This window comes from Desmodus rotundus, chromosome 1, assembly GCF_022682495.2.
Source record: "Desmodus rotundus isolate HL8 chromosome 1, HLdesRot8A.1, whole genome shotgun sequence".
Taxonomy (NCBI): Eukaryota; Metazoa; Chordata; class Mammalia; order Chiroptera; family Phyllostomidae; genus Desmodus; species Desmodus rotundus.
Window position 1 is genome coordinate 123,085,180 of NC_071387.1, and position 24,880 is coordinate 123,110,059.

General features: G+C 46.1%; 1 protein-coding gene and 1 long non-coding RNA gene across 8 annotated transcripts in view; one reads left to right on the top strand and one right to left on the bottom strand.

Moving 5' to 3' along the window:
* Positions 1 to 2,721, bottom strand: part of SEMA6A (semaphorin 6A) — a 128,950-nt gene extending 126,229 nt beyond the window's left edge. For 3 of the 5 annotated variants that reach the window (XM_045204456.3, XM_024571542.4, XM_045204458.3), the window contains exon 1: positions 1,996 to 2,720. The gene's annotated coding sequence lies outside the window, so the exon portion shown is untranslated. Of the gene's footprint in view, positions 1 to 1,995 lie in introns of all 5 variants that reach the window. The other 2 variants (XM_045204459.3, XM_045204457.2) reach the window with 1 other exon arrangement.
* Positions 2,722 to 5,277: 2,556 nt separating this feature from the next.
* LOC123480852 (uncharacterized) overlaps positions 5,278 to 24,880 on the top strand; it is a 112,746-nt gene continuing 93,143 nt past the window's right edge. For all 3 annotated transcript variants that reach the window (XR_011650369.1, XR_011650368.1, XR_006656984.2), the window contains exon 1: positions 5,278 to 5,615. This is a non-coding gene — a long non-coding RNA (uncharacterized lncRNA). The remainder of the gene's footprint in view (positions 5,616 to 24,880) is intronic.

The window sequence follows — 24,880 nt, forward strand, 5'->3', positions numbered from 1 at the left end:
GTGTGTTGTGCGCGCCTGTGCTTTTTAAACCTTTCACGGATCACACTCAGTAGCAACTTGATTTCCATCCAGCATAAACAGAGAGCGTCCCCACCGTGGCCGTGTCTGGCCTCGGCATCCCAAAAGCTGCCACCTTTCTCCCAAGGACAGACGCCGAAGGACTGGAGGGGGGCTGCCCACTGCAATATAGGCCGGAGGCCGCCCCTTCAACGCTTGCTCTGGCTGTGAAGACAGAGGTTCAAACCCCGGTGCACGCACACCAGGCTACCTGCCCTGTTCTTCCCTAGACACCCGCCGACTGGGAAACTGCGTGGAGCGCAGGAGGCTGGGATGTGCGCTTGGGGGCTGGTACTTGCAAACCAGTCCGCCCCCCTGAATGCCCACACGCACCCGCGCGCCAGCCGATGGCCACACGGGCCGCATCAGTATCCCGAGTCTTGATCCTGAACTTCTCCTTCCTATACTGCTGGAGACATTGGTCTAGCAAGTGCAGCGCTGCGACCCCAACCCAGCGGACCACTGTCCGCGGATGGGCCAGCATCTAGCTCCTAGCCTCACTCTGGGCTACCCGCCCGCTTCCTTCGCGTTCGGTTTCTCTCAGGCTGCACATACTGAGCCCCAATCCTGTCGTGCCCGCCGCCCCTGGCTTTCAGAGAAACTTTCCATAAGCGTCTGGTCGAGTGACCCACGCTGGAAAAGAGGAGGAGGCGCTGGACCGAGGGGCGGAGAGGCGGAGAGGGAGCGGGAAAGACAGCGGAGTCCTGTTTCCTTTCCCGACACTCACGAGCTCCCTGGCTCCCCCTATACCGCCCGTGTTGTGGGAAGAGGGAGGGGACGTCAGGATCCTGCTTTGCACCGTGTGCCACGGTGTAGAGCGGAGTGGAAAAGCAGAGAACACAGAGAAGAGGCACTTCCCACCCCAGCGTGGTCATGCAGGGTGGGTAGACAGTGTCAGGCTGCTTCCGAGTGCCCGCGAGGCAGCGCTCTAGGTCGCAGCTAACAGTTCGGACAACCAGAACCTGGGTCTGGGGCAGAGCCCTTGTCTGGGTAGCAAGAACTGGGCCAGCTCTTGCCAGGTCTTTCCACTCTTCCACCTCCCGGGAACCTCCTTTCCAGAGAGGGACCTTATGGATTCTGGAGGAGGGCGCGGCGAGCACCAGTCCTGTCTGTCTAGAGGGGAAGGACGCAGTCGCGACGGGTGCTGTCCTCACCGCCTAGGAGGGGGCTGCGGCGACGGATAGGGCCCAGGGCGGGGGCGCCGCACCACACCGGGAGGAGACAGCTCCTGGGCACTCATTCGAGCAAACAAAGCCCGAAACCTCTGGGGCCAGCGGCCGCGGCAACCGGGATGTCACCAAGTGGCAGGGCGCGCGGGTGCCAGGGCCATTACAAGTTTCCTGCACTCCACAGAGCCCAGCCCAAACCCCGCGTGGACAACAAAAGATTCTCTTCGCTTTCCTACCGTCTCTGCGGAACCCATTCTCCCGCCCCAGAACCCAAACCTGGTGCTGGGAGAAAACAGCGCTCTTCTACCCAACCTCTTTCAGCTCTCGAGGGCAGAACCCCTTTCCTGCTTTCGCACCAGGACAGGGAGGGCTCTTCCGAAAACTGCACCCTCATGGGCCCTCTCTGCTTCCTGCTGGTCCAAAAGTGAGGACGAGCCCCGGGTCCTCCTGCACACACATCCCCGGGTCAGACAACCGTCCTCGCGGTCGCGGTCCCGGGCGGCGCCGGGCTAGTGCGCGGCGCGGCGCGGGTGGGGAAGCCGGTAAACACGGAGCCTGGCGGTCTCTGCGGCTCAGGGCAGAGAGGAGCGGCCAGCAGGGCTCACGATTGCGTCCCCAAGGCCAGGCCACGCTCGGGAGGCAGACACACGAGATAAAATGAAACGTAGGCACCATAAAGCAGGCAGCGCGTGCCGGCTGCGGCCCCAAGACACGCAAGCTGGAGCCGAGCCGCCCGGGAGGTGGAGCGCGCCAGGACGCCCCAGCGTACCTTTTCGGTGCATCGACGGGTAGGCGGCCGGGGCTCGGAGCGGGCTGCCACAGCGTGTATCCCATTTAGTAATCCATTATCGAGGGGATCTCTCCGGGCCGTGAGCTGCGCTCTCTCCTCCGCAAGCCTTTGTCATTCCTACATGTGTGCTTGTCTCTTTAGGGGTAACAGTCGCGGCGACTACTTTCTGGGATGCAAACGCTCTGTGTTCATCTCCAATGACAGGCGGAGAAGGGGAGAAGAAAAAAAAGAAAGAAAAAGACAACAAGGAAGGAGTAATGTTCAAAAAACTCTTCTCCAAATCCAAATTCCACTTGGATTCCACTCCAGCGAGTCCCTTCGGTAGTGTCTGCGCCGATTAACAAGTCATTTCAGGGTGGGGGGCGGGGTGGGGGCTGGGGCAAGGGTGCACCCGCTAGCCCCGCTCTGCGACCGGGAGCGCTGCGCTGCGGGTGTGGCGACGCCGGCTGCTGCCACCGCTCCTAAGCGGACATCGCGGGCGGTCAGCCCCGGGGGAAAGCGCCGCCGCTGTGTCCCGAGCGCCTGGGCAGCCGAGTGCGCGGGGAGCGGAGTTGGCTGCAGCCTCACCCGGTGCCGCTCACTACTCCTCTGTCACCAGAGAGGCTGCCGCTCCCGGGCGGAGCCAAGTCCCGGACTGGATTACGCACGGCTGACTCTCCTGCAACCCCGCCTCCTTTGGCTCGCGTCTTCTCCGACCCAAAGGAGAGCTGTGGTGTTTGTGTGTGAATGCGAGTGAGCGAGATGGAGAGAACTAACGCGGTGTGGCGGCAGGTGGAGCCTCGGACCAACTGGCCAGTGAGGCTTCCTCCCAGCGCGATCCCCGGCCCCTCCGCGCACTGGGCCGAGGTCCCAGAGGGGGCGACTCTGGCTGGAGCCCAGCCCTGGCCTCCCCCATCCCCGCATCTGCTCCAGCAAGGGGGGTGGGGTGGGGCGGGGGGAAATCCCGGACAGCGTTGCTGAATCCTGCCAATTCAGAAAAATAAATAAAAAATAAACGCAGTGCAGGAGTGAGTTACAAGAAAGAATTTGTTCATCGATTTTCTTAAATGGAAAAGTTTGAAGGCATGAGGGTAAGTGAACGGCGAGCCTTTGTAATTCTGATTACCGTATCAAGAGGTAGACCCCCGCAGTGACGGGCGCTCTACGCACCCAGATGAACCGTATAGAAGCCGGTGCGGTTAGAAATACCCTTCGAAGATATGAACACGGCTCTGAGTGAACGCACACACAACACGTCAATAAAGCATGTTAAGTAAGCAAATAAACCATAGCACAAAGAATGGTGTTAACGACGATCTGTTCTAAAATCCAGAAAGTGTGTAGGGTGTTCTTAGAAATAAATAAACTTCAGAAATAAGACGCAATTTCAATGAGAATCCAACAGCTTCACGGAAGAAGTAAGTCACAACTCCTTCCAAGGCGCTATTGTTTTGTGATCACACGACGAATGGCAGACACAGCCTTCCTCCATCGCTCGAACATTCGTCCGCCAAAAAGCCTTGCTGGGACAGGCTTGTGCCAACTGCTCCGGCCGCCCCGAGCCCCGCTCCCTGCCGCGCCCTCTCGCTGCGCAGACAACTGCGCGCCTTGGCCGACGCTTCCCCAGTGGGCTTCGCAGATGGTGCGGGCCGTACCCACGGCCTTCAGAGAACGTAATGCTGGGCGGCCGAGCAGTTCTCGAAGCAATATTTACTAGTCATGGGGTCGGCCAAGAAAAGCACGGAGAGGGAGATCGGGGTCTCATTCACCCTGAGGCCGAGTGCCCTCAAATAAGTGCTTTAGAAACAGAGCCTGAGTACCTGTTCCCCAGCTGGGGCTACGGTCACTAATAAGTGCCCCGTTCTCTTCTTTGCGGGTCTCGCTGGAAACCCAAGTTACGTACAGACATCTGTTCTTGAGGACTCACGAAGAACAAATGCACATGCGGCAACACCATACATGTGTAAATATTATTATTTCCACAAACTATCTGGAGAAGGTGGGGGAAATAGTTAAGGGGGAAAGTCAGCCTCTGCTGTTCGCCAGAGATGCCAGCAGGGGCCGCTATCCCCACCCTTCCCCGAACAGAATCCGCTACAGATTCGGGGCGGCTATTCGGGGGCGCGGCCCTAGGTGCGCGCGCAGTCCCCGGGCCGCGCGGGGCTTGCTCGGGGAGGGGGCTGGGGCTAGGGGGCGGCGGGCTTGGCTGTGAGCTTCCGCGGCGCCGGGGCAGGCCCGCTGGCGGAGGTCCTTTTCGGGACCGGTTGGGACCGGGGGAAGGGCGTTGGCGGGCCGGGCCGGCCGCATCCTCCGCTGCGCTATTTAACACCCAGGTTTCGGCTCGTACCTAAACCCGAGGGTCCTCGCGGTTCCCCGAAACGCACCTCCACCAGGCCCGGGTCGCGGAGCCACCCTCATTCGCTCCGCTGCTGATTTACATGCTAATTGTGTCTGAGAAAAGTTCTTTAATTGGCAGAATTAGGCAGAGCAAACGAATTGTTTCACAGGCTGAACCAAATTAATTCCGAGTTTAGCTTCTTCCCTTGGAGAAACAAACAATTAAGCTGTCTTGTTTGCTTTATGGATATATTGGAAATGCCCCACATCGAGTTTCAGGATATGTTTTTAAAAGGAAATTATTTTCATTAATAGTTGCATGTTTAATTTGCAGGAACGCTGAGCCAAGAGGCGAGATTAAATTTACCTAATTTAAAATTATAGAATACAAGAAGAAAATAATTTGAGTTAACTTTCACAGCGCTAAGAAATACCACCCAGAATCTTTCTGGCAGTTACTAGATCGTGAAGTCTCCCCATCCAGGTGAGATTACCTGTCTACCTACTGGAGGAGAGAGGTGGCTCCGGGAGCGGGAATTTAAAAAAAAAAAAAAAAAAAAGCCAGCTATTGTGTGGCTCCCTGAAGCCCTCAGGGGAGCACCTGTGGGGAATAGGCTGAGGAAACCTCATGATGTCATTTCCCTTCTGCGCACCTCAGACCGACCTCCAGAAGCCTGCCTTAACTTTCCAGTAAAACCGCTGCCCCTCAAATCCTTTGAAGTCTGCAGTCTACCCTGTCTCTTAGGGGGAAGAAAGCCAATGGGAACTGGAGAATCACAGAGTGTTAAAACAGGAAGGAAATCTAGGCTGCTTTGTAGTTAAGGAGCATGAAGTGGAGCGAGGAAGGCCTTAGTCTCTGGAGGCCAACTGTGGTTTTAGGAGGTGCTAGCTGGTGATCTTGCGCAAGTCACTTGTAAACCACAAGTGTAGGCCCTGACACTGCTCTGTGACAGTTCACTAGCCTCGTTGTCATGCCTGTCATCCTCCACGCCAATGCTACCACTACATGTTACTGGGTCAGACGGAGGCACAGAGGAAAGACGTGGCTTGTTTCGTGTCAGTGCTGGGAGCTCCTCATAACAACTCCTCTTCAATAGACGCTTGTTGGACAGCACCTGCTTTCCCTCTCATCACCTGGGAAAAGTATGGAGGAAAGTTCCATAGAAAAGTCACACAAGATCTTAGAGACCACATCCAGCTGTCTGATCGGAATCTCTGCTGTGAGACAAATGGGAGTAGTGAACTTGGGAGAAGGGTCTGCTGGCGCTCACCACTCAAACCTTGTGAGTATGAGGTCCCAGGGGGACACTTGGGGAGTTTGGCTTGTGCATCAGGCCATTATCTACCCTAATCAGGAAATCTCTCTGTGTCTACAGTCCCTTTTTCAAAGTCCGCTTCCTTGTCTTCACCTCCTTGTCTTAAATCAGTGGTTTTAAAATTCATTTGCATGTTAGAGTTACTGGGGAGCAGTGACTGGCACAAATCCCCGGACTCCGGGGATTCCGATTTACCAGGCTAGGATGGGATGTGGCCATGGGTATTTTTTACATTCCCTGGATGATTCTGGTGTAGCGGGGATGAGAACCACTGTCACAATGAATCCTGGCTGTGTTCTAGAACACCGCTTCCCCCAACCCCTTCTGGTAGGGCTGTTTATTTTCCCTCTTGCCCATTTATCCCAGCGTTGGGAAGTGAGGCAGGTGCCCTCGCTTCTCAGACCGTTGCTCCTTCTCTGAAAAACTCCCAAGCCTTTGGGGGTTGTGCCTACAAATACATTGGTGCTATCATCCACCGACGTCATTTTTACCCCATTTTTCAAAGACTTAGTAGTATCAGGCTTACTGTCCTTTTCTTGGTCCCATCAGTGGTCACCATTCATGGAAGTGTTAGTGTCCCCACAAGCACTAACCTTCTGCTTCTCAGTTTATCTTGTCCCTCATCTACACTATCCTTTCCCCTCATTCACCCCTGCCCCCCACCCCAGGGTTTCCTGAAGAGCCTTATGATCAGAAAAGGCTCCTTCTTCTAAATCACGAATGCTTCATCCCACTCTGCAGTCACAACTTCCTCTCATTCCAGCTTGCTTGTTAGGCACCCTTCTACACTCTGTGATTTCATGAAGACCTCTGAGCCCTAGGTCTTGCCACTCTCTCTCCATCCATCCACTTCCTCCTTCTCTCACTCCCCTCCCTATCCAGCCAGCTTCAGAATACAATCTTTCTTGGGAATACTTTCAACTCTCTAGCTCCTCTATCTTTTGGTCACACCCACCTGACTAAAAACCCATCCTGAATTATATAATTATCAGCCTTCTCCTCTCTTGCACTGGGCAGCTGAAACCCACTAGAAAAAAACAATTAAAACTCATATCCAAGCAGGGGGTACACTTGGTTGTCAACCTCGATTGGACCCTCAGCACTGCTTCATCCTCCTCTTCCCTTTCACCCAGTCTCCAGCTTTCTCCCTTTTAACCAGGTGCTGTGCCCTCTGGGCCCCCTGCTCCCCGCCCCCCCCCCGTGTGGGGGGGCAGTCTATCGGATAGGGACGTTTGCTTCTGTACTCATCATTTTCTACAAATCTCTTATGGTGGAGGCAGGTCCCTCCTTCCATCCGAGGCCAATCTCTCTGCCTGTTTTCATTTACACATTCTCAGAAATTCTGTCTTACTGTCTCCACCCTCCTGCATCTCCCCATCAGCATGTAAACAAGCTTCTGTCTCTCGCATCTTAGGAACAAGCCCGGCTTAGGTCCTCTATTCCTTTCAAGCTATCCCCCCTCTCCTCTCTTCACAGCCAAATAGCCCCACAGATTGTTGACAGTCCCCATCGCCACTTCCTCTCCCATTTCCTCATTCCCGTCCGGCTTCTGTTCCCAGCGCTCCATCCACAAGGCTTTGTTAAAATCTTCAGTGACGTCCATGAGAGTAAATCTAGTGGACGTTTTAAAGTTTTTATTTTATCTGAATTCTCAGCAATGATGAACACACAGCCATTCCTTCCCCCGTGAAGCGCTTTCTCCTGGTTGGCCTCCTACCTCTCTCCATTCTTTAACTTTGCTTTTTTTTTTTTTGAGAAAATGTCCAAAAGAATATCATCCAAAGAATAATCTAACATCTAAATTTTCATCCTCCAGGATTAACAACCATTAATATTTTTGTCATAGTTGTTTCCTGTCTTCATTTCAAGCAATAACACATTGTGTATATTGCTTGCAATCAACCGTCTTTCCCATTCTCATCTGCTGCTTCACAGGCAACACTATCGTGAGTCTTCTGTGCACCCTTGTAGTTTGTTTTCTATGCTGTTCCACTCACCGTGTGTACCTAGAACCAACACAGAGCAATGTGTTTGGTGGTTTTTTCTCCTAAATTAAACATAAATTATACCCTGTCTTCTCTTGCCCTCCAATTTATTCTCCAAATTGTAGCTAAAGTGATCTTTGAAAGATATATATCTGATCACACTACCCACCTGCTTAAAACACCGGGGCACCCCCAAACCTTCAAGGCTGTACCCGATTTGGTTCTTGCCTATCTCTCTGGTCTTCTCTCTCTGCCCCGCACCCATCCCTGTCTTCCCTCCGCCACGTGGCAGATGTGGGAAGTGCCACTTCACTTTGCCACTGTAGGCCTGCCTATAGTGTGCTTCCGCCTGGGACACTATCGTCTCCCCTTTTCGCCTCTCTACCTAGCTAACACCTACTCATCCTTTACATTTCAGCCTAGATGTCGCTTCCTCGAGGAAAACTTCCTTGATATTCCAGAGTATGTCAGACCCCCTTCACTGTGTTCTCCAAGTACACTGCTAAGTTAGTCCACATGTCACAGGTAGAGTTCATTTTCAGTGCAATAATTCATTGGATGCTTCTCTTTCCTATCAGATCCGAAGCCCCCTGAATCCTGGGAATACATTTCTTTTGTTTGTCCTGTGTTTGTAATACTTAACAGAGAGTAAGGGCATGGTAGATAAAAGAGGAGATGAGTTAATGAAAGCAGTGAGTTCTTTTTTAAAGGAAAAGTACTTTTTCAAGTAGGAAAAAAATAGATTGTTGAATGGGATAGGACCATTTAAAAAGGGAAAGAATAAAAACCCTAGAAAGTTATTTTGAGATACCAGTTTTAAAGATGAACAAAACCTAGATAGGACTTGCAATGCATGGTGTGTAATTTGTTTATTGAGTGAGGAAATAAGGATTTACAGGTGTAAGTGATGAGTAAGTACCACAATTACAAAACAAGATGCTTGAAAATAAGCTGCAGTAAGAACAGAAATATAACTCCAAAAGACCAGGAGAAAGAGATAAAAGTGCAATTTGAATCCGCTGGGAACAATGTAAGAGCATCTCCCCGGACCGCTCTCCCGGCAAGCCGGAGTGCGCTAACAGTGATTTACTGTCTGCGCTCCGTGAATAGCTTCACGGGTGCCCTCTCCGAGTGTAACAATCACCCCACTGTGCCGCAGAGAAGCTGGAGCTCCATTCACTTCTGATATCAAATTATTGTTTGGGAAATTAAGAGAATAGTAGATTAGAAATAAGGTAATGAATGAACAATAAATGTTAAGTAAACCAGAACCCCATTTTCCCCTCACAAAGGCTCTTCACAGTTAATCGAAGACTTCACTTATGTTACAAGAGCAAAGGCTCTCCCTGACCTTATTTTCATCTTTCTGTTCCAACATAACTTCCTTTCATTGCCCCTCCTATTAATATTGAGACTTAAAAGTATCTACTTGGAGATGAATTTGTTTAGAAAAATGCACTTACCTAAATGTACTTTACACTTTCCATAACCAGATAAACCAGATGATTAAACACCACTTCGAATTTGCTATTTGGCCAAGGGAAAGATAAAAAGTAAACTATACTTATGTTTTTGAGAGAACTGTAGTTAAGGCTTTCGATTCCAGGTAGTGGAAGGCCTGCTAGTGTAGACAATTGTTTTGGTGCATGCTTAAGTATAAAATTATGCTTCGGTCCATTTCAAGTCTAGGTGTTAGATTATGTGAGAAAGCACCGCACTCGTATCAACTGAAAGACTTTTTCCATGCTGTTTGTGCTGAGTATGTATTTAGGAGTAATTTCCTAACCATAGAAATAGAGACAACTAAGGGTATTTTGTTCACGTTAACACTGAAACTTTAAAACAGACAACAGCTGTTTTAAACATCTAAACTCAGGCTGGATAATTGTGGACAATGAAAATACAAAAAAAAAATGATATGCTTGGATCTAAAAAGCAGGTTTTAAAATGAAGTATAAAAAATAACATCATTGCATAAGAAACTATTCTCTGAAATACAAATAATTATAAAATATAAAGAAGGTTTCCTGGTGTCTTAACCTGACTTTGGAATCTGTGCCTGGGCACATCTGTAGGTAATGGCACCATAAAACACTGAAGACACTTAACTGGTGATATTTAAGAATGTTTTTAGATTTTATTTTATCATTATGTTTTTTAATCCTCACTCAAGGATATGTTTATTGATTTTAGAGAGAGGGGAAGGGAGAGAGAGGGAGGGGAGGGAGAGAGAGAGAGAGAGAGAGAGAGCTATATGGGAGAGAAACATCGATCGGTTGTCTCCTGTGCGTGCTCCCACTTCGGATGGAACCCTAACCTAGTGTGTGCCCTGACCAGGAATCGAACCTGCAACCTTAGAATGTTTTCAGATTTTAGGTTGAAATGAGCTTAAATATTACTTTTTCAAAAAAATAACATTTTTTGTACTTCCCAAAAGTTTCATATGATTTAGTAGTTACTAGTGCTTAAATACTTTGCCAAAATTTAATACACGTGGAACAGTTTCTTTGTGAAACCTCTTAAATACACCTTCACTTATACTTATTAATATAAAATATTGATAAGTATAAGTAAGTATTAATAAGTACTTATTAATATAAAATAGAATATTATATTTTTACTTTTGAACTGAAAATCTACACATGTGTTTTCTTAAGAAATATTATGTCATGAACTATATATTAGTAAGACTCTTATAAAAACACACATTGATTTTCTCATGGTTCCTCTCTCTTTATTTCCATGCCTCAAAGCAATTGAGTCATTTCCTTTCTTCAAATAGTCTTCAAAACCTTTTCTTGTCTAAGCAAACTTTTGAAAGTCCCTAATCCCTTGCCTCCTCCTCACCACCGCTGTACCCTTCCTTACCCTCTGAACAAGATTACAAGCATGGATTTTTAAATTATTACAACCCAATGTTGACATTGTTTTGCTAGAGTCCCTTGTCTTAGGGAATTTTCCCTTTTTGCTTAATTTCTTTACCATTATATTACTTTCTTCCCTCCCTCCCTCCCTCCCTCCCTTCCTTCCTTTCCCCCTTCCTTCCTTCCTTCCTTCCTTCCTTCCTTCCTTCCTTCTTCCAACAGTTTAGCTAGTTTTCTTATAACACATTCCATATAAACTGTAATGAAAACATTACCTGACAGGGCTCACTCACTCTCACTCACTCCTGGTGGAGTGAGAATTAGCCTCACGCTCCCCGGTCCCCGTCACTGTGGTATTGGACTATGGTGGCTCAGTTGCAGTGGCAACTTAAGAGTGATCCTTGACTCTTCTCGTTTTACCACCTGTCACGTCCAATTTATCAGCAAATCCCATTGGTTCCACCTTCAAAATACATCCAGAACCTGACCACTTCTCATTTCCATCATTATCACACTGGTCCAAGCCACCAACCATTCTTTTCATCTGGAGTCTCCCAATAGCTTTATAATGGGTCTTCCCTCATTTAACCTTAATTGTATTCTGTACCCTACAATCTAGTCCCGACGTAGCAGCCAGAAGGGTCCTTTAACTTTTTCAGTAAAATTACAGCACTCCGCTGCTCAAAGCTATCGAACAGTCTCTTTGCAGCCTGTCTCAGAGTGGAAGCCAAAGCCCACACCACATGGTCGCCTCTCCACCTCATCTCCTGTCCTCCCGGTCACTCTTTCCCCTCCACTCCAGTCTCGCTGCCTTGTGCACATCCCACCTCGGGCTCTTGTTTCTCCTCTTTCCAATCACCACTTCCTCCGCTGTCCACAGGGCTCACTCCCTTACTTCCTTCAGGTCTTTGCCCAAAAGCCAGGACTCCCTGACCACCATATATAACACTCCTCAACCTGTGGTACTTTCCCTTACTCCCCTTACCCCACGTCATTTTTCCTCACAGCTCTTATTGCCACGAGACCCTGTGTATAGAGCTGGCCCTCCCTATCCACAAATGTGGAACACGTGGGTATGGAGTCCCATCTGCAGATTTTGGTATCTGTGGAAGTTTCTAGAACCAATCCCCCGCAGATACTGATGGGCAACTATTTACTTGTTTATTTGTTTATGTCTGTTTCCTGTGACTTGTTTGTTAGGTTCATCAGGGCAGGAACTGATTTCATTTGCCTCTATATCCCCAGCACTTAGCACAGTGCCTGGCACGTCCTAGAAATGCAGTGCTTATTTGTTGAGTGAATGAATAAGTAACGACATCTTCACCACATTCAATATTAGCCACATGAGGCCAATGGGTGCATGTCCTATACACCAGGTAACATTTAGAGCAAAGTGAATAGTTCTCTGTCAAGAAATGTTCTTAAATTCTGAGTTCTCTTTAACAGTTTTTTTTTCTTCCTGGTACAGTCGGCAGCATGTGGGGCATTTTTGTTTTTAATATGATTTGCTTGTGTGTGTGTCCACTGCTTAGCAGTGAGTATAGTAACTGGGTATGCTGACCCAGGCGGGTCTGAATGAGACACGCAGGGTGTGGGTGATGAGAGTTTTTCCTGTCTCTTGCTGGTTACTTCGGATGACCACTTCCAAAGACCAAGAGGAAAAGGAGCGCTGGCCTCATACCGCAGCCTCCGTGTGGGCCTCTGTATCAGCACAGGCTGCCATGGTGAAACATCACGGACTGGGGGCCCGACACAGCAGACGTTTATTTTCTCAGTCTGGGGGCTGAAATTTAAGATCAAGCGTGTGGCTGTTTCAGTTTCTGGTGCGTACTCTCTCCCTGGCTTGCAAATGGCTGCCTCCGTCCTACATCCTCACACAGTTTTCCCTCAGTACACATGAGCAGAGTAAGCTCTGTTGTGTCTTATCTTGTAAGGACACTAATCCTATTGGATCAGGGCCCCACTTTTATGACCTCCTTTCACCTTAGTTACTTCCTATTCCAAATACAGCCCACCGGGTTTAGGGCTTCAACGTATGAACTTCGGGAGAATGCAAACACTCAGTCTCTAACAGCCTCCTTTCCAGGCTCAGTGAGCCCGGGGAAGCCTCCTGCGCACTGTCCTCCGGCCAGGCTTGCAGAGAAAAGGCCAGGAGGGCCGTTTGGTTTGAATCTCACATTCAGGCAAGTTCTCAAATGAGCTACTTAAATCTTTTCTTCAAATAATGTTTACACACACACACACATAAAAAATATATAAGATGTATATAAGATATATAGAATATAATATATAAAATATACATAACTTATAAAACCATTGTATTTTTATTTTGCAAATTAAATATTTGCACAGTGCGTATGAGCCTGTTTTAGGACTTCTTATCTTTTAGCGCAAGGGAACATCTAGAATTTCTCAGCCTTAGAGGTACTGCCTTCTAGATTTGGGACATTCTGTCCACCATGCTTGTCATTCCTGTTACTCTCGGTCATCATCCAAACATTGTCCCTTCCTTGTCTATGTCTTACTGTTCATGCAGTTCTGTGTTTGTTCTCCCTTGACTGGGTCTCCCGCTCCTCTTGATCCTTCCACACTTCCCTTTTCCATCCTCGTCCCTTTGGACTTCTCCAGAATGAACAGTGCCCCCTCCCTTTCCAACATCTTAACTGACTGATCTTTCCACCTCGGATCTCCCCTCATATGGCATACAAAAGGGCCGAGGCTCTCATGGTTGTGCTTGGATGACGAGCACTTCATCAGGGTAGAGCCCCAAACATGCAAACTGTTCCCCAAACTGATCATCTCCCAGGGTGGGGGTCACAGGGGAGCCCTCAAGTAAGGATTAAGGCCTTGGTTCTATCAAATGAGGGCCTCTGATGACATAGTTTCTTGCCAAGGGGTGGGGTGCAGCCAGGGTAGTAAAAGAGCCAAGGAGTAGGACCCAGGGGACCTAGTGAGCCTGGCCATCCTGAGCCTTAGCTTTTCATCTGAAATTACATGTCTGAAATCTCTTAGCAAAGTGCCACTCACAGAAAGGACCTCAGCCAGTAAAGGTGGCAGGTATGCTCTTGAAGCTTCCTGGGGGTGTGGGGGTGACGCAGGCTTGGAGCTGGGCTTTGGGGAGAGCTAGAAAAGGTACATGATTGAGACTCACCTATCTTTGGAACCAAGCTGGGGTGTGGGGATCCGGTGCTCTGTTACCCAACTGTCTGCAGAGACAGTTTCCAGCATTGTTCAACAATGAATTTGGGACAAAGACTATTTTTGAAAATACACAAGAAAGTAGTGATAACAGGAGAGAGAAGTGAATCTGAAAACATGCAAAGTTTTAAAAAGGAGGAAAGTAGGACACTATGAAAGCAGTACCCTGCAGGGCTGAAAGCTCCCTCTGACACTGAATGCTGGTCGTGTGGGAGACTTTTCTAAGAGCTTTGTGGGTATTGGCCCATTTAATCTTTTAATGACTCTAAAATGTAAGTGTTTTTATTATCCCCATTCAACAGACAAGGCAAATGAGTCAAAGAGCTATTAAGACAATGTGCCAAAACCTCGCAGTTGTGACGCGGCTGAGGCAGAATTCAGACCCAGGCCCAGCCCCCAGGCCCCAGGCGCACTGCAGAGGGACAGTGCGTGTCACCTGCAGCTGGCCCCTTGGTTCCGTTCTCTTGAGAAAAACCTGTGAGTCCAAAATGCCCCGGAGGCGTGTGGTGTTTAGTGCTGCTGCTAACTTAACACAATAGAGTCTGGTTCAAAATGCGTGTGACGTTATGATGAATCTACCCCTAATATAATTTCAGCAAATTGTTTAAAATTAAATGTGTGCTCGTTCAGAAACCAAGTTAGAGAAAGATCTTAGTTATAAAAGAGATAGTGTAGGGGTTGATAATTTGATCTATAGGAAAGATAATTGGCTTTTGAGAGGCATCAATATTGAAGTAAGCTCTCCATTCAGGTTTAGTATTGAATCGTACTAAAATTTCTCTTATAACCGATGGCTGTTGCATGAAGAATGAATGGACCTTGAGTTCCGTGCATCCAAGTGTGTGGTCCTGCTCTTCCTGAGAGGTTGCGCACAGCTGTGTATACCAGCCAATTTTCCTCCGGAGCTGGATCCAGATGCGGTGAGATATGGAAGTGTTTCCTCATCTTAGAGCTTGAGCTTCTAGCAAAAAGAGTCAACTCCTCACACTGGAGCAAATGCCTTCCATTTGGAAAATAGTACCTCACGCCACTTCTGAAAATAAATTCCAGATGGATTAGAGGCCTAAAACTAACAGAAAAACAAAAAACAAAATACGAGAGAGTTGAACGAGTATGCCAGGGAATATAGTTACGACCTTGGAACAGAAAAGGCCTTCTTATGACACTGAAAGCAAACCCTCTGAAGGAAAAAATCAGAAATTTTGACTATTTCCAAAATAAAAATTTTGTAAGGCAAAATATACCATGAATAAAGTAGAAAAGCAGATGGCAGCTTGGGAGAAAATATTTGCAACCTAACTAACAGATAAAGGATTAGCATATAGAATACATGGAGGAGTCATGCAAATTGGATGAGACAATGGTAAACAACTTGATAAGAAAAAAGGGCAAAACACATAAAAAGGCAATTCTTAGGAGGGAATGCAATTGGCCAATAAATATCGCAGAGGATGCTCAGCTTCACATTAGTGAAGCTAATATAAATTTAAGTAGGAAGATAACATTATACTTATCAGACTGGCAGCGAATATCAAAGTCTCATAATCTGAAATACTGGCCAGGATGTTTAAGAAGCCTTATGAATAAGTGAGAATATAAATTGGGATGCCACCTTGGCAGACAATTTGGCAGTGTCTATTACAGTTGATAATGTGCATATTGTATGATCCAGAAGTTCAGCTTCCGGGTATCTACCTGTGAGAAACATTCACCTTTGTGCCCAAAGAAGCATGTATGTATAAAGATTTTCATAGCATGATTGTCTTTAATCAGGAAAAAATATTAGGAATGAATTAAACATTTATCAAGATGCCATTAGTTATTTAAAATACTTAGTAGGATCTGGTAATCATATTTTAGAATATTATGCAGCAACTAAAAATTAATAGATACCTATATACTACCCTCAAAATTCACCAAGACATATTTTATTAAAAAACAAGTTGAAGAACTCTACACACAGGAAAATTAAAAAAACAAACAAATAAAAAACTTCACTGGATAAAATAACCTCATAAAATGTTTAGTTAAAAAAAAAAAGTCTGGATAGCTCCTCTGCCAGAGACTTGATAATGGAGCCTCCACTGGGGAAGAAGCTCATCTAAGTGGGAGAAGGAGGAGGGAGGATGTTTTCATGGATTGCGTGTATGCCCAAAATACTTATGTTGGGGCCCTAACCCCCAGTGTGGGCGTATTTGGAGTAAGGAAGTAACTAAGGTTAAATGAAATTATACAGGTGGGGCCACGATCTGACGGGATTTGTGTCCTTGTAAGAAGAGACCCCAGAGAGCTGCTCTCTTGCTCTCTCTTCCCCGCCACGTGAGGATGGGATGGGAAGGCAGCCTGACCAGGAAGAGAGCTCTTCCCAGAAATCAGACCCTGTCAGAACCTTGATCTTGGACTTTCAGCCTCCAAAACTATGAGAAAATCATTGTCTTTTAATCTGTGGTCTTTTGTCACGGTAGCCTGAGCTAAGACAACTGTACAATAGGACGTTAGTCTTAGCTGACAGGTTAGGTGTCGTATTTTAGAATGAAAATGTACTTACATATGTACGTGATTAAAACATTAACTTTTTAAAGTCAATTTCTCTTTTCTCTTCTCCTCTAACTGCCCTTCTCCCCATCTCCTCACCTTCCGCTGAGCAACGTGAATCCAGGCAGACGTTTCCGTGCTGAGTCTCCCAGCAGCACTCTCCCAGAAGACCCTCGGTCAGGGTCCCTCGCGGTGACCCTCTGGGGAAGCACATGGCAGGCATGGGAGGTTAGATGGGTAGAGGAGGGCAGGGTGAGCCGGTGAGGGGAAATCACTTTGTCTTAGCATTAGAAGAGAAGGCTCAAGTGAGAAAGGCACTTTCTGTCATCTTCTCATAGTACATTACGTGCACACAGCGTTTCAAGTGTATTACGTTAATATTGATGGCCAACGTTTATTCCATCCTCAGGGTGTGGCAGGCACTCCCTAAACATTTGATGTATATTATCTCATTTAATCTTCAGGAACCCCCCCTATGAAGAGGTTGAGATAATCATTCTGAAATCATCGAATTTCCTCAGGAAATTTTATTTACTGCAAAACAATATTATACCAACATTGCAAGAAATTTAAAGATAATAAATATTCCCATTACCCCTCCACTGAAAACACTTGATTTCCATTTTTTTGGTGTTCCTTTCTAGACTTCATCTGTAGGCTTACACATTTTTCTGTTGTCAAAAGGGGTCATATAATTTTCTACCTTATTTCACTTAGCATACTTGTTATATATGCTTTATAATTGTCATTTTAATGGCTACTCCAGATTTCATTCAGTTGTTATACTATAATTTATCTGTTCCCCTGTGGTTGATGCCTAGGCTATTTCCAACTTGTTATTATAGATAATGCTGAATAAAGATTTTCATAGCATGATGTCTTGAATCAGACAAATATTTGAGTTAATTCTCTAGAATAAGTTCTCAGGAGTATTACTCAGGGCCACGTGATCAAGCAGTTTTTATTCCTATTGATAAAAATTGCTCAGGAACTTTCCAAATGACTATTAACAGTGGCCCAGCAATGTAGAGATTTGCCACATTCACCACACACGCCACACTCACGCGGCATTGCTGGCACTGGCTAGTGGTATTTCATGTTTTTTGCTGATGTAAAGACTTGGGGGCAAAGGGTGGTACTCAGTTCTTCTAAGACTACTTGTGAACTGATTGAAAACTACAGAGATCCATAGAAGGATAAGGATTATTTTTCCCAGATCAGTTGAATACTTAGCTTCTTCTGGGAACAGTACTCTGAGTTCCTCTGCTCTCTCATTGCATGCTGTTTAATGGGACCCTCCCACGTCACCCTGAGATCCAAGAGGTCAGTCGGCATGCGACCAGCGTGGTGTCTCTCTCCCTCTCTGTCTCTCTGTCTCTCTGTCTCTGTCTCTCTCTTTCTCACACACACACACACACACACACACACACACATTCAACAAAAGGCAAGCAGAGCCAGGACGGAAGAGTGAGAGTCAGTCCTGGTGGCCGTGTGGGAGTCCCTAGATCCAGCTGGGCTCGATGTCGGGCTACTCGGATTTAGGGCCAGTATGCAGAGTACAGGGACTTAGAAATTGAAGAGGGCTCTCAGCCGAAGGAAAAAATGGGGGCTGAAATCCGTTTTGCGCAGCCAGGAGCAAGGCTGTATCTGCCTAGAGGAAGGACATGCTTTTTTTCCCCCACAAAAAGGCTTCCATAGCTTGCCAAGCCACGTGCTCACTCAGGTGTCCCTGTCTCCACTTCTCAGAGGGGACTAGGTGGGCTGCCAATAGCTTTGCAGTTATATGGACCAATAAATCTTTCTTTTTACTTCAATCAGTTTGAGGTCTGCTTCTGTCACAGGTACTAAACTAATCCAGATTAATACATCATATCGAGGCTTTAAAAACTAGGATAATCCTTAGAATTCCTGAGTAGCTGTGGGTACACTATATATGAAATAACTTGGGGAGTTTAGTAACTTGCCCAAAGTCATAGCACTATGTCAGCGGCAGCGAGTTAGCCTGCTTTGCAGCGTCACACACCACCCCTCCGCTTACTGCCCGTGATGCATTTTACAAGCTGGGGTTTGAGAGGCTAACCCTGCAGAGATGGGTTGTCTCCTCTGGGCTATTCTGTCAACCGTGTAGCTGCCCCCAGGTCAACTATTGCATTTCTTAATGGCATAAAGATCTGAAAAATAGAGCATAGAATATGATTCAATAAATTTATTACTATGTATAAGAAATGAGCTGAGAAAGTGCCAAAAGACTATAAATACTATAACTGGGAAAATTAAACATCTGTACTCTTTAGCCTAAGATTTAAAGAAGTAAATGTGTTTAGATATATTTGCACCTATCCTAGCGATTACTAAATACTGTTTAGTCTGTGTGTGGTCTTTTCCCAGGCCTGGGCAGCAGATTCATTAGAGGTCCTCTCAGACTCGTAGATCGGGACTCAGAGGGAGATCCACCCTGGCCTGTGCCCAACTGATTGCTGAAAGGCATCAGTGTGTCTTCTGATCACTACGCACTGGGTTTATCATTTCCCCCTGCTTATTTTGATATTCCTGAATTTCATTTCTCCTGGGGAATCTGCCTTTTGCTCTATATGCCTCCTTAAGCTGGAAAAAGGAAGGAGCTTTCAGCTCTTTGATAAACAAGGAAAGATTTCTCTGAGTTTCTGTCAAAGCCTGTTTTGGTCTCTTCCCAGACAGAAGAGGGTCATTTTCTTCCACCAAACAGCCTTCTTCCAACCCAAATTTGCCCTGTGATGATAAAAAAAAAATCAGATTCTCTGCCAAGTTCTACAGATATCTTCTTTGTTTTGAGCCCTGGTTTCTTTGAGAATGACCTTTGAACAGATTGCTTTTCAAGGAGGCCAGCCCCATTCCTCCTGCTCACTGTGAAACCCATTTGAGCTGAGCTCTCCCACCAGCTCCTCCTCGTCTCTCATTTTGCTGGTGAAATAACTTCAGAGGAAGGTGTGGAGTGGGTGCTATCCAAGGGGAGCTGCCCCCCCTCTCGCCAGGAGCCAGACTGCCCGTGCCTGGGGGTCCATCTCCTGCCTCTCCGGAACATTCCACCACCCATTATCCCTCTGCACCCATGTATCATGTTTTAATCGTGCTCCCTTCACACCCAGTGAAAAAAGTATTTTTTAAAAAAATCCAAAATTTCCTTCCCAATATCACCCTGCTTTAGTCCCTCCCCTTCATCCTCATGTTCACCGAGGACTTGTCTGCACACACCATCTCAGCTTCCTTCCTTGCACTTCCTCTTTGTCCTGTTCTGTGTAGGTGTCGTTTCCCATCTCTCCACAGACGCAGCTTTGGCTAAAGGCGTTAGTGAGGGAAGTCCCTAGACCTCCATGTGGCTCACACACTGCAGATCCTCCCTGGGGACTCCGTTAGCATTTGCTGCTGACTCTCTTCACCATCCAGTCTCTAAACGTTGGGATTCATGGGGGCTCTGTCATGAGCCCCCCACCCCCGTTTTTTTGCCTCTGTCTACGTTCTTATTCATCCACATGGTTTTAAAGAGCATCCATATGTGATGACTCCCGAATATGCATCTTCAGTCTGCAGCTCTTCTCTGAAAATCATATTTACATACTTAAGTTCCTGCTCGATGCCTCCATTTAGATGTCACAAAAGCATCATGGCCTAAGCAAGACTTTGCTTTTCTCCCTAAATTTGAGCCATGCCTAGTCTTCTCCGGCTCAGTTTTCAGATTGGAAATCCAGGGATTCCTCCTCAGCTCTCCTAATTAGTCCATCAGCAAATTCTGTCTGTTCCGTCTCCAGCATACATCATGGCCCTCTCTTCTTTCTTTTCTGTTCCGCCACCATCATCCCCGCCAAAGCCACCCTCGTTTCTCAGCCGTTTTACTGCACCAGCCTGCTGCCTGGTTTTCCTGAATCCCATTTTGCTGCCCTCTAATCCTTTATTCCTACTGCATCTGGAATAAAGATACAAACTTCACCATATCATTCTGTTGCAGAAAACTGTTTAATCATTTGCCATTGGCCTTAAATTCTTGCCATGATCTAGAAGACCTGTCTGATCCTCTGGAATGTAAACCTCATGAGGGCAGGTATCTCTTCTGTCTCATTCTCTGTTTTATCCCCAGTGCTGAACATCAAATGTAGCATATGGAAGGCACTTGATAAAATATTCATTGAAAAAAATGAATGGCGAACATTTTACCATACTACATGTGGTTATTTGTTTAAAGTCTATATCCCCAACTAGAATGTAAGCTCTGTGGAAATAGGAAAGATGAGTTTTTTTCAACCCTTTATATCTAACAGCTAGAAAAAAAATCCACCATTAATATACAAGAACTAGAAACAACAGACCGACTGCATGCAATATAATCTTGTCTAAAACATAGTACTGAGTGAAAGCGCTATAAAAATTATATATAAAACAATGCCATTTTTAATTGGTTTTTTGAGAGAGAAATAGAGGGAGAGAGAGAAACATCGACTTGTTCCACTTGTTCATCGCTTGATGCCTGTATGTGCCTGACCGTGGAGGGAACCCACTGCCTTAGCATATTGGGACGATGCTCCAACCAATGGAGCTACCCCGCCAGGCCCTGCAGTGCCGTTTTAAAAAACCTAAAAATGCATGCATGCAGAACAGCACTATTTTGCAAGAATGCAAACAAAAAGTTACACACTAAACATATCAAAATGACTGCTTATAGAAGGGAGGGATGGACGTGGGAAATAAGATAAAATTGAAAAATAATTAAAGAGAGAACAAATGTTTGTGAAATGAATGATGAATGGATTCTGTAGATGGTATGAACCTCCAAGATGAGTAAGGAGAATTTTTAAGGAATAGCCGAACAAAAAACTAAAGGAGTTTATAAAAATGCATTCATTAACTGAGGATTCCCTCCAAGGTTTTCAGAATAATGATGGAAACATAACTATAATGGCTTGGTACTTTATAAAAGACAAAATTCATTAGCACAGACGAAACTGAAAAACTAATTTCCACGAGCACCAAACAAAGCAGATAAGAGTGCAAAGTTGTGCCCTGACCACTAGGGCTCAGTTCATTGAGCATCATTCAGCAAGGCGAAAGGTCACCGGTTTGATTCAAGGTCAGGGCACAGGCCAGGGTTGTGGGTTTGGTCCCAGGTTGGGGTGCATACAAGAGGCAACTGATCAATGTTTCTCTCTCACTGATGTTTCTCTCCATCTCTTTCTCCCTCCTGTCCCCTCTCTTTAAAAATAAATACATAAATAAATAAATAAAATCTTTAAAAAAAAGAGTGCAAAGTTGTCCTCCAGTTCTTAAAGGAAAGAAGTCCTTGAGGGGAGGATCCGGTCGTTCTTTCCTTTTGAGCGTGCTCATTAAGAATGGCAAAGTTACAGTCTCCTCAGAAAAGTGATCGCCAGACCTGCTTTTGCTGATCTCCAGAAAAGCGCCACGCTTGCCGCTTCAAACAAAATTTGTTTGAATTGATTTTAATTAGGACAAATAAATAAATGTTATGCAGCACTTTGGAGAGGAAAACTGGATTATCCCATCAAGTTAACAAGGTGAGGCATGATAACTGGAGCACTACTGTCTTAGAATACAATCTTGGGCTCTGTACACCATAACAGAAAGATTTTAGGCTGGTTAAAATGTCCTGAGGTCATTCTGTGATATATTCCTGGCTGAGCTGGAGCAGGTAAGGCCTGCACATTTCTGTGTGAGAATCTCAGGCTGGCGCCTCCAGCACCTAAAGCACCGGGTGGGGCCGAAACAAGATTTAATAATCTAAATGCACAGCAATGAACAAAAAATGGTGAAAAGGCAAAATTGTAATAAATCTCATTATGATGAAATTGAAGTATTTTATCAAAGCAGGCCAACCTCACTATCACAGCCACACGTACATACAACGTAGTTAAATAAATAAATCATCACACAGGAAACAAATGTCAGTGGAGATTCCATGTACTAATTGGGCTCCTGGCTCTTTTAAGGTCTATTTTTGAGGCCAATTAAATTCTCAACATTTCAGTTCCCTTTTTATTTATTCTTTTTTTCCCATATGGAACCATCTTTTTAGTTTACAAATGGAGGGTTTAAATACTGACCTAAATTTTTCTGGGATTAATTTTTCTTTACAGTTTGATCACAAGCAGATTGACTTCTTTCATCGTATCATGTGGGGAAATTCTCCAAAGCATGCAAGCCTGTATTATCACTGAACTATTGGTAGCTGCCCTTCGGGCAGGACTTTTCGTTTCAGGGTGTCATCTAAATGACAGTGACAACGTGGTCAGGAGCAATCCTGATCTTACACGTAGAGGGCATTTGCATATGTAGTCTAATCAATAGCCTTCTTGAAATATCGATTCATTTTGACTATTATCAATCAGGGCTATTGCTCCATCACAGAAATAGGTCAAATTCTATAGTTCTACAATCACTATTGCTATCATCACCACTACTATTTACTATTTCTTCTTTTCCACTCTGCCTTCTGTACACACAACACACAACTGCACAAGCATCCAAATTATGTTTCAGTGGTGTCTGGTTTTAATGAGTGTTAGTTTACTCATTTGTTCATTCATTCATTCACTCCTTTATTCATTCAACAAAGATCCATTGGGTGCCTACTCTCTCCGGGTAATCTTGTAGTTATTCGGGATCCAGAGGTGAACAAAGCAAAGTTTCTACTCTCATGAAGTTTACATTCCATTGCAGGGGGCAGATAAGCAAACAGATGGGAAAGTGATATAATTTTCAACAGTGGTAAGTGCTACGAAGAAAAAACAGAGTAAGGGGTTGGAAGTGACTCAGTGGGAAGTAGGGAGAAATTATTTTATGTGGGGCATATATGTAAGTTATATGTTTCCTATTGTTGCTGTAACATATTACTACAAACCCAGTGGAGAGAGCAACACAATTTGTTATCTTACTGTTCTGGAGGTGTAAAGGCTGTAATGAGTCTTACTTGGCCAAAACCAAAGTGTCAGCAGGCTATGTTCCTCTGGAGGCTCTGGAGGAGAATCTGTTTCTTGGCTTTTTCCAGCTCCTAGGAGTTGCTTTATTCCTTGGGTTGTGGCCCCTTCCTCCATATTCAAAACCAGCAGCTTAATATCTTCAAATTTCTCCGACTCTTCCTGTTGGAAGAGGACATGGCTGCTGGTTGACCCATGAGAAGGACCCGGGCAATCTGGGGCTCCTCACCCCTTCCTTTGTCTTTGGAATGCATGTTCTACCCACTGTTCCCATAGCAGGAGCTGTTTGCAGGGACGCAGCTTGAGAGAGCTGTGTGTTGTTGAGACTATTTGGATGATATTCGGACTTAACCCAGATAAGGTATCTATGCAACCTTTTAAGATTCTGGTGGGTAGATGCGGAGATTCACTTGTCCTGCTAAGATAAGTCTCATCTTAATAAGTTCCCTTGCTTGTTAATCCTGCCACCTACCGATCTGGAGTGGTCTACCTTTTGCTTTGGTTTCCCCTAGCCCTCATGTATGGGGGCCAGTTTAATACCAATACTTACCCTCTGATAAGGTTCCCTGTGATTGCACTGGGCCTACCCAGATAATACAGGAAAATTTTCCACCTCAAGGTTCTTTTTTTGAAAAAATTTTTATTTATTGAGAGGGGAAGGGAGGGAGAAAGAGGAGGGAGAGAAACATCAATGTGCAAGAGATACATAGATCAGTTGCCTCTCACATACTCCCAACTAGGGACCGGGCCTGCAACCCCAGCATGTGTCGCTGGGAATCGAACCTTTCAGTTTGCAGGCTGGCAGTCAATCCACTGAGCCACACCAGCTAGGGCCATCTCAGAATTCTTACCTTACAACTTGAAGGTCTTTATTTGCTGTATAAGATAATATATTCACGGGTTTCAGAAATTAAGAACGTGGGCATCTATTGGGGCCATTATTCTGCCCACCACAGAGTGGTCAGGGACGGTCTTTGGTGGTTGGACCTTAAGCAGACACCTGAGTGATCTGAGTGAGCGATGGGAGGACATGGTGGGACCCTTTCCCAGGGAGGAGCAGGTGCAGATGCCCTTCTCAGGATGCACTTGAACACAGGCCAGTGCGGCGGGCGCAGAGCAGACGAGGGGCAGGAAAAGGCGAGGCCCGAGGCCCTCGAGGGAAGCAGGGCTGGATGTGCAGGCTCTGTAGACACTCCCAGGAAACAATCTGGGGTTTCACTGAATGGAGTGAGAAGCTTATCAGAGGGTTGTGAGAAGACAGAAACGATCTCATTAATTTCTAGAAATCAATGAACTTGTAGAAATCCCTTTCTCAGCAGAGGTTTTAGGAGCAAACATAACCGTTTCCCAGGCTCTTTGGTGAATCAGTCATTGAAGAGAGCGATAAGTTTGAAATTAGGAAGGAACGGAGTGTGGTGTCCTTCGTGTCCTCCTCGCTCCGAGGGGCTGCGTCCGAGCTGAGCGGTGTGGTCGGGTGCTGAACGTGTCTGTGGGGCGGAGAGTTGAACATAATGCCTTCTTAACGGGTGCCTCAGTAGAAGAGCTGAAATGATCTTGGCTCTTTTCCTTTATTGTTTTCCGACATAGGTAAAAGACAAAATGATGTCTAAGGGTTGGGAATATAAGCTTTCTGGTAAAGACCTGAGAAAGTGTGTATTTCATAAAATAGTTTGTTATTTAGAATTATTTTT